The sequence below is a fragment of the Chrysochloris asiatica genome, unplaced genomic scaffold (genome assembly GCF_000296735.1).
Source record: "Chrysochloris asiatica unplaced genomic scaffold, ChrAsi1.0 scaffold00106, whole genome shotgun sequence".
Taxonomy (NCBI): domain Eukaryota; kingdom Metazoa; phylum Chordata; class Mammalia; order Afrosoricida; family Chrysochloridae; genus Chrysochloris; species Chrysochloris asiatica.
In genome coordinates, this window is record NW_006408624.1 from 2,050,059 (window position 1) to 2,058,380 (window position 8,322).

General features: G+C 41.3%; 1 protein-coding gene and 1 pseudogene across 2 annotated transcripts in view; one reads left to right on the plus strand and one right to left on the minus strand.

Moving 5' to 3' along the window:
* The window catches only part of ZMYM4 (zinc finger, MYM-type 4), a 203,172-nt gene that overhangs the window by 47,498 nt on the left and 147,352 nt on the right, over window positions 1-8,322 (plus strand). The gene's annotated exons all lie outside the window — the stretch shown is intronic.
* LOC102812032 lies at window positions 16-480 on the minus strand (annotated as a pseudogene).

An 8,322-nucleotide genomic window follows, 5' to 3' on the forward strand; every position in this document is an offset into this window, starting at 1 on the left:
TGTGCATGCCTCATTTCAGTTGTCGTAATTGTCTCTGTAATTTCCTCCAGAATAGCGGTCATAACCACCCTGGCTTCTGCCACTGTAATCTCTGGACCTTCCATATCCGTATCCTCCAGGCCGACTGTCAAACCTGCTGCTCCCATAGCCCTGGTCCCCACCTCCTCTAGAGTAGCTGCGACCACGCCCATGAGCACCAAAGGCACCCCCTCTGGTTCCCCGGGCTGATTTGCCTGCATGATCTCCACGGATCTGGCGACCATCCAAGGACTCTCCATTCATGCCTCGCATGGCATCTGAAGCATGCTCTGGATTGGTAAAGGTGATAAAGCCAAAACCCTGGGATCGCTGAGTCTCTCGGTCCTTCACCACCACCACCTCAGAAATCGGTCCGAAGCTGCTGAAATGGTCTTCCAACGCCTGCTCATCGGTGTTGAAATTGAGACCTCCCACAAAGAGTTTCCCTTCTTCAGAGGACATGGCAGTGAATTTGGATCCTGGGAATTTAAAAATTGAAGAGCATCAGTAACAGCTAACGCTGAAGAGCAGAGAGAATGAGCCAGAAGGGTTTTTTTGAGCTACTACATCCATAAGTATAGGTCAAGTTCATCAAATTGTAGCAATTTACACTTGGTTCCTTTATCAAAAAATTTCTTGCCTTATTTTAGTGGAGTTGTGATCTGTAAGCCATCAAAGCTAGGTCATATGGATACTAGCTACAAGTGTTTCCCCTCACTTCATATCAGCTGGACGCTCCACTCCCAGCTCTAGCCCTCCACGGGCTCAGGAGACCCCAGGTTTCACCATGCTTCGGGCCAACCAGCCCTTCCTTTTCTCTCTCTCATCTCCAGGTCAATGGGTGTTTATGGAACATAGTTGGGCTCAGCCCATATCTCCATTCTTGCCTTTCCCCGACTTACACTCACCAGTAGACCAGCATGGTCGCCAGCAAGCTTACATGGCTGCTTGTATGTTCCCTTTAAGTTTCAGTCATAGAGAGGGGCTTGTCCTAAAGGGACTTAATTGCTTGCCTTGATGGCTCCCCAGTGAACAACTTGCCTGTTCTTGTAGTAGCCATTCAGACTGTTTTTGATTTTGATTTTTCCTGCTTGTCTTTCTTTCAAGAAGTATCTTTCATTCCTCTAGCTGCTCCAGGCTGGTCTGCTTGTCTGTTCAAGTGGGAATGTCCCACCTCAGAAGGTTGGGGCTCAGAATTACACCTAAGGTCCTATGCACTACCAAGGCTCTGCAAGAAGTGTATTTCACTAGGCAAGTTTTAGAACCCTTTTAAGGTATTTCAGTGAATTATAGGTTGAATACGGGCTTACCAGCTTTTAGTAGTCATGTTTTCCTATATTCTGTTTTATCCCACTTGAGTGTCTATTTTAGTTGGAGTGTTGGCAGAATTCTTTATTGAAACTTTCTGGGTATCTGCCCTTTGTGGTGCTGGCACAATTTGCTTGGAAACCAGACATATTGGTGGTAGGGCTGTCAGTGAGACTTGCTTGGATGTTGGACTCTGGGGGATGGTTATTGGGTGTCCCATTATCTTTTAATTCCATTTCCCACAAACTTTTTGAAGCTTGCTTATAGTGTGCCAGCTGCCAAAAGAAAAATGTCTACAGGAGACAATTCCATTATCACAAAGCAGTACAAAGAAGACTGGATTTGGAGTTGAGAAGAAATAAAATTTTTAGTGGTAGACTCACTTACTTACATTTCTGGTAGTCTTCTTTCTTAGGGTAGATCCTGATTTGTATATGGTGTCATTTACATCCTGACTGAAGGACTTGCTTTTAATATTTCTTGTGCTGCTCTGCTGGGAATGAGCTCTTTCTGGTGTTATATATATGAAAAACTATTTGTCTTGGTTTTTGCAAAGTTTTTTTTTTTTTTTTGTGGGTTTGGAATTCTGGGAAGTTTGTAAATCTTGCTTTTTTGCCTCTCTGCTATCTGGCCTGTATTGTGATAAGAAGTCTGCTGTTATTTTTTCTTTGAGATGTAATGTGCCTTTTCTTTGGCTGTATTAAAAACTTTATCACTGGTTTTCAGAAGTTTGATTATTATTTTTGGTGTGGTTTTCTCAGGAGTTTTGTGCTTACAGTTCAGTTGATCATCCTTATTCTGTGAGCTTAAGTTTTCATCAAATTGGGAAGAGTTGTCATGTTTCACAACTTTTTTTGTCTCTTCCCTACCCCTGTCATTTTTGGAGACTAATTAATTATATGTGTATTATGTCCTTGATATTATTTCACAGGTTGTTAATGTTTGTTAATTTTTCCTTAGTCTTTTCTGTTTAATTTTGAGTAGTGAATATATTGCTATGAATTAAAATTTATTTTTCCCCCTGCATTATATGTTGTTGTGAAATGCCGTTGAGTCGGATCCGACCCATAGCGACCCTGTATAGGGTTTCCAAGGAGCAGCTGGTGAGCTTGAACTGTCGACCTTGCAGTTCAAACGGCTTTTCAGTTTGGCGCATTAACCCACAGCGCCATACCAGGACATTATATAGTCTGCCATTAATCAGAGTGGTTTTTAATCTCAGACTTTGGATTTCTCTAGAAGTTCAATATGGGAATTTATACATATATGTGTTCTGGTGTGGCCCTGTAGGTTAATATGCTGGACTGCAAAGTCATTCGAACCTTGAGATCAGTGGTTCAAGCTCACCAGCCCTCCTCAGAAATCCTATGCAGGGTTGCTGTGGGTTGCAACCGACTCCATGGCACATAACAACAACATATATATATAGTAGTGGTAAATCTTTATGGGAGCAGAAAGCTTCGTCTTTATCCCATGGAGCTGCTGGTCTGCTCCAACTATTGGCCTTGTAGTTAGCAACCCAAGGCATTACCCACTACACCTACTCCCCAGTACAGTTCACTGTGTTGGACCCGACTCAATGGCACACAGCCATTACCCCACTACATTTATTGGAGTCCTGGTGTGGCATTGTTGGTTAATGTGCTGGATTGCAAATCAGTTTGAACCACAAGGTTGGTGGTTCAAGCTTACCAACTGCTCCTTGGAAACCCTATACATGGTTGTTATGGGTTGGAACTGACTCAGTAGCACTTAACAACAATAACAACATGGTAGTCGTGGTGGTAATGTGCTGTGGAGTCGGTTCTGACTCATAGTGACCCTGTACAAGGGTTTCTAAGGCTGTAAATCTTTATGGGAGCAGAAAGCCTCATCTTTCTCCTGTGGAAAAGCTGGTGGTTTTGAACTTCTGACCTTGCGGTTTGCACCCGATTCGTAACCACTACGTTACCAGAGCTCCTTTAGTGACCCTGTATAGGGTTTCTAAGGCTGTAAATCTTTATAGGAGCAGAAAGCCTCATTTCTCCTGTGGAATGGCTGGTAGTTTTGAATTGCTGACCTTGAAGTTAGCAGCCCAACTCATAACCATTTTGCTACCAAGGATCCATATAATATGGATGCATATATACATAGATAGATAGATAGGTAGATAGATAGATATAGATCTAGCTATCTATATCTATATATCTATATCTATACATACATATATGCTTCTGTGTATCTCTTTGGAGTCCTGCTGTGGCGCTGTGGATTAATACTAATGCTCTGGACTGCAAGGTTGGTTTGAACCTCAAGGTCGGCAGTTTAAGCTTACCAGCTGCTCCTCAGAAACCCTGTATAGTGTTGCTATGAGTCAGAACTGACTCGACGGCATTTAATGACAACAACATGTATCTCCTTACTATGTTCATGCTTTTACCTCTGCCATTTTGAATATATGGAGTATGTGCTGTCAAATAGGTTCTGACTCATAGTGACCCGATACAGGGTTTCTGAGGAGCACCTGCTGGGTTTGCACCACAGTGTGCTAAAATCCTTGTCTACTAATTTTATCAATACCATTTCTGGATCTCTGGTGATTTTTATTTATTTTTTTGCCTTCTCCATTCTGGATTTGCTTTTTCTGTGTATTTGTATACCAAATAACTTTTGGCTGGATAGTAGACGCAAATGTGTTTTTTACATTTTTCAGTGTTAACTTTATTTGAATGTCTCTAAATATTTTTAGGACTCCTCATATAGCACTGTGGAATCAGCACTGGGCTGCGAACCACAAGGTCAGCATATCAAACCCACCAACTGCCCCTCGGAAACCCTATACAGGACACTACGAGTTGGAGCCAACTCGACAGCACTTAACAACAACAAATATTTTTATGATTTATTATGGGATGCAGTTAAGTAATTGGAAATGGTGTAATCCTATATAAAGTCCACACCATAATGGCCTTTTATTAACCCCAGTATCTGAGGTAGTAAGGTCCCTGGGTAGTGTAGACAGTTTGCTCTTAGTTACTTACCAAAAAGTACATGGCCTAAATCCCACCCAGTGGTACTGTGAAAGAAAAGCCTAGTGATCTCTTTTTTTTGCCCCCTTAAGTGCTTTACAGCTTGAGAAATGCTGAGTGTGTTTTTCCCTTTTCGTTTTCTTTGTCTTTGCATATGTCATTATAATACTTTGTCTTCTTTTGTGTGTGTGTGTGTAAATTCCATTATCTTTTTTTTTCTTCTTCTTAAATGTTTTATTGTGAATTATGTGATAGTTTACATGGGAGAAAATTAGTTTACGTTCGTTCTATCATATATCGTCTCAATGCCATGGTTACAATCCCCTCCATGCATCATCAACCAACCAAAGGGTATACCCTGCAAGCCTGACCCCCACACCCCTCGGGTCTTCAGCACACAGTCCCTCTCCCTCTCTGGATCTAAAGTCCCCAGCTACTCCATTGCTCTGTCTCCATCTCAGGCATCACTGCTTCTCTGGGTAGGGTCCCGCTCTCCGCTCTTCTCCGCTGATGGTCCTAGGGACCTCCGCTCTTAGACTGCAAAGTTAATCACTCCCCTCCTTGCTATAAAACATCTACCTTTACATTTCCAACCCTCACAATCAGTCCTGATAACAATTATTCACTATTGTATCACAAGAGACCCATCTGCATTTCATTTCATCAGCCCTGCCTAGACAGATTGGATACTACTCACTGGAGATTCTACCTTCCTCCAGGCCCTCTGGGTCTAGGTTCCCTCTTGAAAGCTTGGAAGCCAGTCACTTCTTGCCTGCGTGGCCCTCCAATTTTGGGTAGCCAATGTCCAAGTTGCCCATCCCTGTCTAGTGTGGAGGGGGGATGGGAATGATGCTTGCTGTAAGGATTTGTTCCTCTTTTGAGCTACTGCTTCCATAGGTATAGGTCAAGTTCATCAAATTGTATCAGAATACTTTTTTTTCCTCTTCTTTCTTCTTCTGGTTGAGCTTTGATCATCCAGTCATTGAAGCCAGGATAAGTGGGTATTATCTACAAGTGTTTGTGTTCTTGTGCATATGCCCTCTCTTCTTATCAGCTGGTCGCTTCACTCTCCACTGTAGTCCTCTGTGGCTATGTCACTGACTCTGGACCCAAGAGTTCTCAGGTCTTGCCACACTATTGACCAACCAGGTCTTCACCTGGGTTCACAGAAGTCTATTGAACATTGTAGGGCTTAGCTCACCGCTTCATTGCTGTTTTTCCCTCACTTTCCCTTATCAGTGACGAGCGTGGTCACCAATCAGAGCGTGTATTCCCATTGAGTCTTAGTCTTGGAAGGGGGTTTGCACTGAGGGGACCCCACCACTTGCCTTGATGTTTCCTGGGCAAGCAAGTTGCTTGTGCTTGTAGTAACAGTCTGTCTGCCTATGTTGTTTTATATTCTTCCTGTAGATCTTTCTTTCAAGAAGTATTTTCTGTTCTTCTAGCCACTCCAGGCTGGTCTGCTCGTCCTTTCAGGTGGGAATTTCCTATCTCTGGAGATATGAATGTGGTTCAGGCTTCCACCTATAGTCTTATGTATTACAGAGGCTCTGCAGGAAGCCTCCCTCACTGGGCACATTGTAGCCCCATTTTAGGTATTCCTATCAGTTATAGGCAGAAGACAGAGTTACAAGCTTTCTATGGTGATGTTTCTGGCTATTCCTTCTCTCCCCCTCCATTGCTTATTTTGTAATATAATGCAAGAACAACCAAGATTCAAAAGACAGCACGCATCTTAACATTATTCCCCTCTTTTCCTCATTCCAAACATGTCTTAATATCTGTATCCCAGAGCTCTCTTTTCCAAGGTTGTGCATACATCATTATTTAATACTTTGTCTTCTTGAGTTGCTCTTTGAAATTTTCTGTTCAGCTCTGACTTCCTAATTCCTCCTTTTAGTTTAGTATGTCTACTCTGAAGAACAATTTTTTTAGAGTCTCTTTTGAATCCATTTTGTTCTTTTCTTTTTTTCTGTCTCTTTAATGACCGTTTGCTTCCTTCTTGTGTGATGTTTCTTATGTCATCCCATAGTTTTCTTGGGCTTTGGTCAGTATTGTCTGGTATATCATATCTGTTCCTGAGATCGTCTCCAACTTCAGGTGAGATATGTTCACGGTCATATTTTGGCTCTCATGGACTTGTTTCAGTTGTTCATCTTCAACTTTAACTTGCATTTGAGCAACTGGTGGTTTGTTCATCACTCTGCCCCTGGCCTTGTTTGGCTTATGATATTGAGCTTTTCAACCTTCTCTTCCCACAGATGTAGCCAGTTTGATTCCAGTGTATTCCATCTGGTGAGGTCCATGTGTAGTTTAAAAATTATAAATCATTGGTCATGCAAAGTTTTGTCATTTGATCTCTAGCATCATTTCTACCACTAAGACTGTATTTTCTAACTACTGATTGTTCCTCTTTGTTTCAAGCCTTCACCATCCAATCACTAGTAATTTTCAATATATTTTGATTGCAGGTTTGATCAATTTCAGACTGAAGAAGTTGGTAGAATTCTTCAGTTTCATCATCAGTGACTTTAGTGCTTGGTGTATAAATTTAAATAACAGTGGATATTAACTGGTTTTCCTTGTCAGCCTATGAATATTATCCTATCACAGACCACATTGTACTTCAAGATAGATCTTGTACTTCAAGATGCTTCTTGATAACCACTAATTCTGAACCCTGTCTGAATTCAGGGAAGCTGCTAGGCATTGTTTGGGTTATACTGCTGCTCTGTGACCTGGAAACTCTTCAGTCTCATCTGGAGAAATCATAATTTTCACCACATTTGTTTCCTTTCTCTCAGGGATCACTGTTCTTTGCTGCCTTTTGTCCAGTGTCTGAAAGTTGATTTCATATATTGTAACTGAAAGCTGATGTCATATATCGTGACTTTTTAGAGTCCTAGTGTGATGCTGTCAGTTAATTTGCTAGACTGCAAAATCGGTTTGAACCACAAGGTTGGTGGTTCAAACTCACTAACCGCTCCTCAGAAGCCGTATTCAGGGTTGCTATGGGTCAAAACCAACTTGATGGCATTTAAAACAAAAACATCTGAGTTTTTAGTTGCTTAAAAGGATAAGGTAAATTCAATCTCTGTTACTCAATTTTGACTGAAAGTGGAAGGTCTTATTCCATTCAATTCTGTTATTGAAAATGTTTCTCTAAAATAGGGACCAGCAAACTATGGTCCACAGCCTAAATCCAGCTCGTGGCTTATTTTTCCACTTATCTACAAGCTACATTGCTTTTGCATTTTTAAAGAGTTGTGAAAAACAGAAGTAACAGAAGTAACAGAAGACAGTACAAGGCACACACACCGCCTAGCATAATTACTGGCTGTCTCTTTACCAAAATATAAATAAAATAAAAAATAAATGCTAACCTCTCCTGTTTTAGGAGATTTCTCAGTGTAAGTTCTTGGGAACAAGGGAATTGTTCTTTCATATTGATACCTTTTTCATGCAAGTCATTGTGTCTGCATATAAAGTCCTTGCAAGTCTAAATTGCACTATTCTTACTGTTTTCTCCCTTAAACAGTTGCTGTGAAAGCCTGATGGAAATGTGATTTTCTTTACCTTATAAAGGCTTTGTCTTTACAAATGAATGCCTAGGGGATATTTTCCTTTTCTTTAAAACCCAGGAATTTTATTGCAGAGTATCTTGGTCAGAGTTCTAGTATGGCTTCATTGGTGGTTCAAACCCACCAGCTGGTCCTTGGAAAACCCTATACAGGGTCACTATGTGTTCGATCCAGCTTGAAGGCATTTAACAACAGCAACAATATATCTTGGTATTGATTGTATTGAGTTGGATTTCTTAGGTATGCCTGCTGCCCTATCAGTGTATCATTTAATATTCTTTAAGAAATTTTGCTTTCAAGTATGGTTTTTAGAAAATTTTCTGTTGTTGTTGTTGTTGTTGTCAGGTGCCATCAAGTCGGAACCGACTCATAGCGACCCCATGCACAGCAGAACAAAACAATGTCCG